We start from the raw sequence: 6045 nt of genomic DNA on the forward strand, positions 1-6045 counted from the left end.
CTCTAGCGTGCTTGAACCAATAACCATCTTTAGACTAGCCTAGTCTTCTTCGTTCATGGGGACCAAAAAGGATTACACAATAATAAAAGTATTTTCTTAGTTTTTTACATACTAAAGAATTTTATTTAGAAAAAAAATATTGCATACTAATAGATTCGAGTCCATAACCACGAGTTTTAATATATGAGATCTTGTAGTACTTACCTAGAATAGGAATCTACAATAAAATTAGAGTTCATTACTTGAAAGTTAAGAGTTCTTGGAGTAGATTTAATAAATCTATATTTCACTTTATCACTCCTTCAATAAGCTATAAGCTATTATATATATATATATATGTGTGTGTGTGTGTGTAAAATTCAGTCTTTACTTATTTTACTTTATTTGGTTTTTAAAAATATTTTACAAACATATCGCTAATGATAATGCAATAATAGAACATAAAATATTTTATGTAATTAAGAGATCTCCCCATTATTGAAGTATACAGAATAATAAAAATTTTGCTTAAAAATCAGTGTGTTAATAAATCGAAATATCATAACAAATCAAATTAAAAATTTAATTAGGTAAAAATTTCAAAATGTAAATTGAAATTGATTTTTATAGGAGAAAAAATAAAATTTTAAACAATTATCAATTGTTTTCAAGTTTTAACAAAAGATTAAGAAATTATCCATCTTTAAAAAGACATATATATATATATATATGATTATCATATTTTAATAATCAATCATAAATTATAAGTGTGTTAAATAATCTTCATTAATTGATTATCATTAAGAGTTCAAAATACCAAATACTTAAGCAAATATCTAAAATAAAATATTAAACACAGTCATGCAAAGCTCACTTAGTTTGGCGATCAAGTTAATACTGATATGATTTTTAAACTCGATTTATGAGATATAGTAACTTTTTATGATATATGACTTTTAATTGATTAAAGTAGTTATTACTATAGAGGTTACTTAATTTACTAGTGAGCAAGAGTTGTCTCATTATTAATTGATCATAAATTTTCCATCAACTATTATATTGAAACTTTTAATTAATCACTATAAAAATTTGCATAAAAATTCACTCACAAAACTCTAAAAATATGAAGAAAAAAAAAGCAAGTTTCCTTCTATGAAAAATTCAACAAATGAAGTTTTAAAAATTCAATTTTTTCTTAAAAATAAATTTTCAAAATCATCACAAAAAAATAAAAAAATAATTGTAAAAGATCATGCAAATTAATTTGGCCCGCATATTATATACATATACATATACATATACATATAATACATACGAAGTATCATATATTTATGTGAGTCAACTTAACTCTAATATTATTATAAGTTCAAACCTTTATGATCATGCAAGAAAATTTAAAAACTTCCAAAATATAAAGTAACACCAAAGTTTGTTTTACAAGGTATAAAATTGCATATTAGTATAAGTAAATATACATAAAGTATCCCAAATTAGATATAAGTGTTCAAATCTTAGTTGATATTTCCTTTATCTTGGATCCAAGTAATCTTTTCCATATTTCCCTTTTACACTTCAGTTAACATCCCTCAGACCCATAAGAGTTGAACATTTTCCCATAGGAAAATGTTCCTTTATGCTCTAAAGTGATTTCTTCACAACTTTTCTATTGTGTTTTTTCAATTTTGCCCTTAAAATTTTTTCTTAAACTATTCTATTATAATTTAAATGTTTCACAAATAATAATATTGTCATATTTTTTTTTATCTAAATCAAATATTACATGATGTTTTAATTAATTATTGTATGATTTATTTGAATAATTTACAATTAATTGAATCTCCATTAAATTTTTCATCATCCAAATAATTCAAAAAAAAAAGATTAAATATTAAAAAAAGTATGAACACACACTCACCTTTCAGTAAACCAAAAACAACATGCATGCACGATTTACTAAAAGATTTACCGATTAAAAGCTAGAAAACCAATAATTTACATAAAAAAAACACTACCTCTTTGCTTACCTTATTGATAAACACTCCTAAGTTCAAGAAATAACTCCCAATCATAGAGGAAAAAATTGGTTGCAGCGTTGGCTTGCGGGTCTGAAAAACTCATATGAGCTACTATCATTTAGGGAAGAAGAAGCTGCAAGCATAAAGGGGTTACAGAAATGGGAAATGATAATTAAAAATAATAAAATAAATAAAAATTAAAATAAAAATATATTAAAATTACGAATCTCGAGAACATCGTAAATTAATTTAAATTTAAGGTAACTAAAGATCCAAATAAATAGAGTTTTCAAATAATTTTAGCACAATGATAGGCGGGGTGTTACATAGTGGTCTTTTACAAGGTCTCCCCATAACTGAGTGGAAATGGGAGCACATGACCATGGATTTCATCACGGGTTTGCCAAGAACCAGCTCCAATCGTGATGCCATATGGGTCATTGTGGACAGACTGACCAAGTCCGTCCACTTTCTTGCAAGTAAGACTACTGACTCGACCAATAAGCTGGCTCAGTTATACGTCGAGGAGATTGTCTGATTTTATGGCTTTCTATTTCTGTGGTGTCAGATATGGATCCTCGTTTCACCTCTCACTTTTGGGATAGCTTCTAAGAAGCTCTTGGCTTTAGCCTCTACTTCAGTACTGTTTATCGGTGCCCAAACTGATGGGCAATCTGAGTGTATTATCCAGACATTGGAGGACATGTTATGCGCGTGTATACTGGACTTTGGTGGTAATTGGGATATGTACCTTTCCTTTTACAAGTATGCTTATAACAATAGTTACCACTCTAGTATTAGCATGGCTCCATTTGAAGCTCTTTATGATAGGCCTTGTCGATCACCGATATGTTGGAATGAGTTTGGGAATAGGAATGTCCTTGCGACGAAATATGTTCAAGAAATTGTCGACATGGTTGCTGTCATTCGGAAGAATCTCGTCATTGTATAAAGTCACTAGAAGAGCTATGCTGACATCCGAAAAAGATCTTTGGAGTTTGCTGCTGGTGACCACGTCTTTCTTAAGGTCTTTCCATACAAGGAAAATATGTGGTTCGAGAACAGAGAAAAGCTTAATCATCTTTACATTAGACCTTTCGAGATCCTAGAACATGTAGGCCCTATAGCATACCATCTCGTCCTACCCAAAGAATTTCATGGCCTTCACAATATTTTTCACGTCTCCGTGCTTAAAGGATACCATCTTGACCTTTCCTACATCATTTCCTATCAACAGATTTTCTTCAACTCGAGCATGACCTATGTGGAATACCTGACAGAGATTGTCGATTGAATGGAGAAAATTCTATGCAACAAAAGAATCTCGATAGTTAAGGTACTATAACGACATCACACGCTGAAGGAAGCAAGAAGGAACTTGCGAAAGACATGCAAGAGAAGTTTCCTGAGTTGTTACGAAGAAAATTGCAAATTTGGAGGACCAAATTTATTTGAGGTGGGAAGAATGTAACACCACGAGGCCTCTACGCTTAAACATGATGCTAAAAACTCCATTTGGGCCTTAAGGTTACTTATATTTAATATTTTGCATATATTTTATAATGCTTTTAAAACTAACTCGTGTTTTAGAAAAATTTTAAAATATGTGCACATAGTTTTTTAGTATTTTTAGGAAAGAGAGAGAAAAACAGTGAAAAATCAGAACAGTGAAAGATAGGAAAAATCCCAGGAAAAATTACAAGTGACTACACAACCCTACACATCGGCAGGGCATGACACCCTTGTCGCACAAGTCCCATTGTGGCAACCTCTCCTTTGCTGCCACGTGACACGCATTCGATGGTTCCCAAAAATTATAAATTTTGCCCCTCCCCCTTATTTTCCACCCACTCACATCTTCCTTTCTTCTTACATCTATTTTAGAGAGAGAAAATGGAGTTTTAGAGAGAGAAAGTAAGGAAAAAGTTTCTAGGAGTCATTATAGGAATTCTAGATGTAAAACACCCTTTCTATCCACTTCTAGGAATTTGGTTATTCGCCAAGTGTCGGTAAAGGATCTTGTATTTCTGTTTATACCTCTAAGTGCTCTTTTTAGATAAATTAACTAAACTATGATGATGCATGATATTATTTGTTATATTATCTGATTTTAACAACATGTGTATTATATTGCACTACGTTGATCTATTTTGTATTCGTTGAATATGGATATGATGGGCCTTATGTCGAAATAAGTTTAACAAACTCACTAGTTCTGTATTTCTTTTAATACTTTGTGAATATTTTATAATGTGTGTATAACCATTTAGATTTATTGCCAAGTGTTAATATTGAAATATAACTCTTTATGTATATGAAGTTCATGGCTAATGCTAGCAATATGTTCATGGCAAGATAATACCAATAATTTATCTTAGAATGTCATAAAATCTTTATAATACAGATATGGATTCAAAAGGCATTAAAGAAAAGCATGAAGAAGATATTATTATGCTAGCTGGTCCAATCACAAAATTTCAAGCCAAGAAATTAAAATATACATTTCAAGACTTTGTACAAAGATAGATACAACAAGAATTTAGTACATGTAAACTATTTAAAAAATCAAATAAGTAAAAAAAAATTATTAATTTTGTCCAAGTGTGTGGGCAGAATTTAGAATGAATGTTCAGGATTATTTTGGTCATTTTTTAGATAATTAAATTATGTTCATGTTTTCTTAAGTTATTTAATATTATATTTTTCTATGTCATTTAATATAATGTTTCCCTAGATCATTTAATACTATGTTCTTCTAGGTCATTTAAATTATATACATGTTTCCTAGGTCATCTAATTATGATCTTTTGACAGAATCTAGGTGTTTTAGTCTATAAATATATCATTTTGTAATGTAATATGACTTATTTCGATTATTGAATGAATTTCTTTACATTTAGTAGAACTTTGACAAGTGAGAATTCTTATTCTTCATGTTGCATCAAGAATTGAATTAACTTATTAAGTTATCTTGTGACGTTTATTCATTATTGCTTCTTTCATCCCAATCACCCAAATTTTTAATTATAGGTTAGTTGTGAGTTTGGTAGGGAGGATTTATTTAGGGTTCTAAGTTATCTATACTAGATATATTTGTGGAATTCTGGATATAATCTTTGATTCTCGGGTTCTGCATCACTTTATGTGTAATAATTATCATGAAATAAGGTTGTTGATAAATATACACTGATTTTGATGAATTAACGAAATTCTTAATTTATTTTAATGTTATTATAAGTTTTTTCATGAATATATGCAACAAAAATTGAAAAAAGAAGGATTGAAGAAAAAATAAAAGATACTATTAAATGCAATTTTCATTTTTAAATCTTCATGTAACTAAGAAATTTTTCAAATTTTGGCTCAAGATTACTTTTAAAAAGTAATTTGAGATTTTGATTAGACAATATTTTTTATAAAAAATAAAAATTATTTTTCACATTAAGGAAAAATGGAGTGTGATGCAAAGAATTATTATATGTTACTATGCCATACAATTAAAACTTTCGAAATAACATATGTATGATATAAAAAGTTTATCCACATGAGAATTTAACCATCCTTTTAAAGCTTTCATTTAAAATGTGAAAAGCTATTATGTGAAAAATATATTTACATATATGCATCACATTACTACATGAATTTTTCTAAATTTATTAAAAAATATTTCGTATCTTTAATTTTTTATAGTTTTACTTCATAAAATTTTTAAAACATAAAAAATTTTACATTTTTTCTTCACATAGTTTTTGTTATATAAATTTTCTAATAAAAGATGTAAAAAAATATTTTATACATTATTTTTACACTGATTCAGTGTTATATAAACATATTTAAAGATATAATATAAAAAAGTGTGTCATGTATCACGTTTTCAAATCATTTTCTATATTTTCGGTTTTTAAATATATATGAAGGAGTGACATGAAGATACCATATAACTACCACTTGAAAAATGTATGTAAATAGTTATCTAATGAATGAGGTATTTTCTAGATTTGTGTTTTGTAAGAATTATGTATTTGATTTTTATTTTGTGTTGTTCAAACTT

The sequence above is a fragment of the Carica papaya genome, chromosome 5 (genome assembly GCF_054855325.1).
Source record: "Carica papaya isolate Zhongbai chromosome 5, ASM5485532v1, whole genome shotgun sequence".
Taxonomy (NCBI): Eukaryota; Viridiplantae; Streptophyta; class Magnoliopsida; order Brassicales; family Caricaceae; genus Carica; species Carica papaya.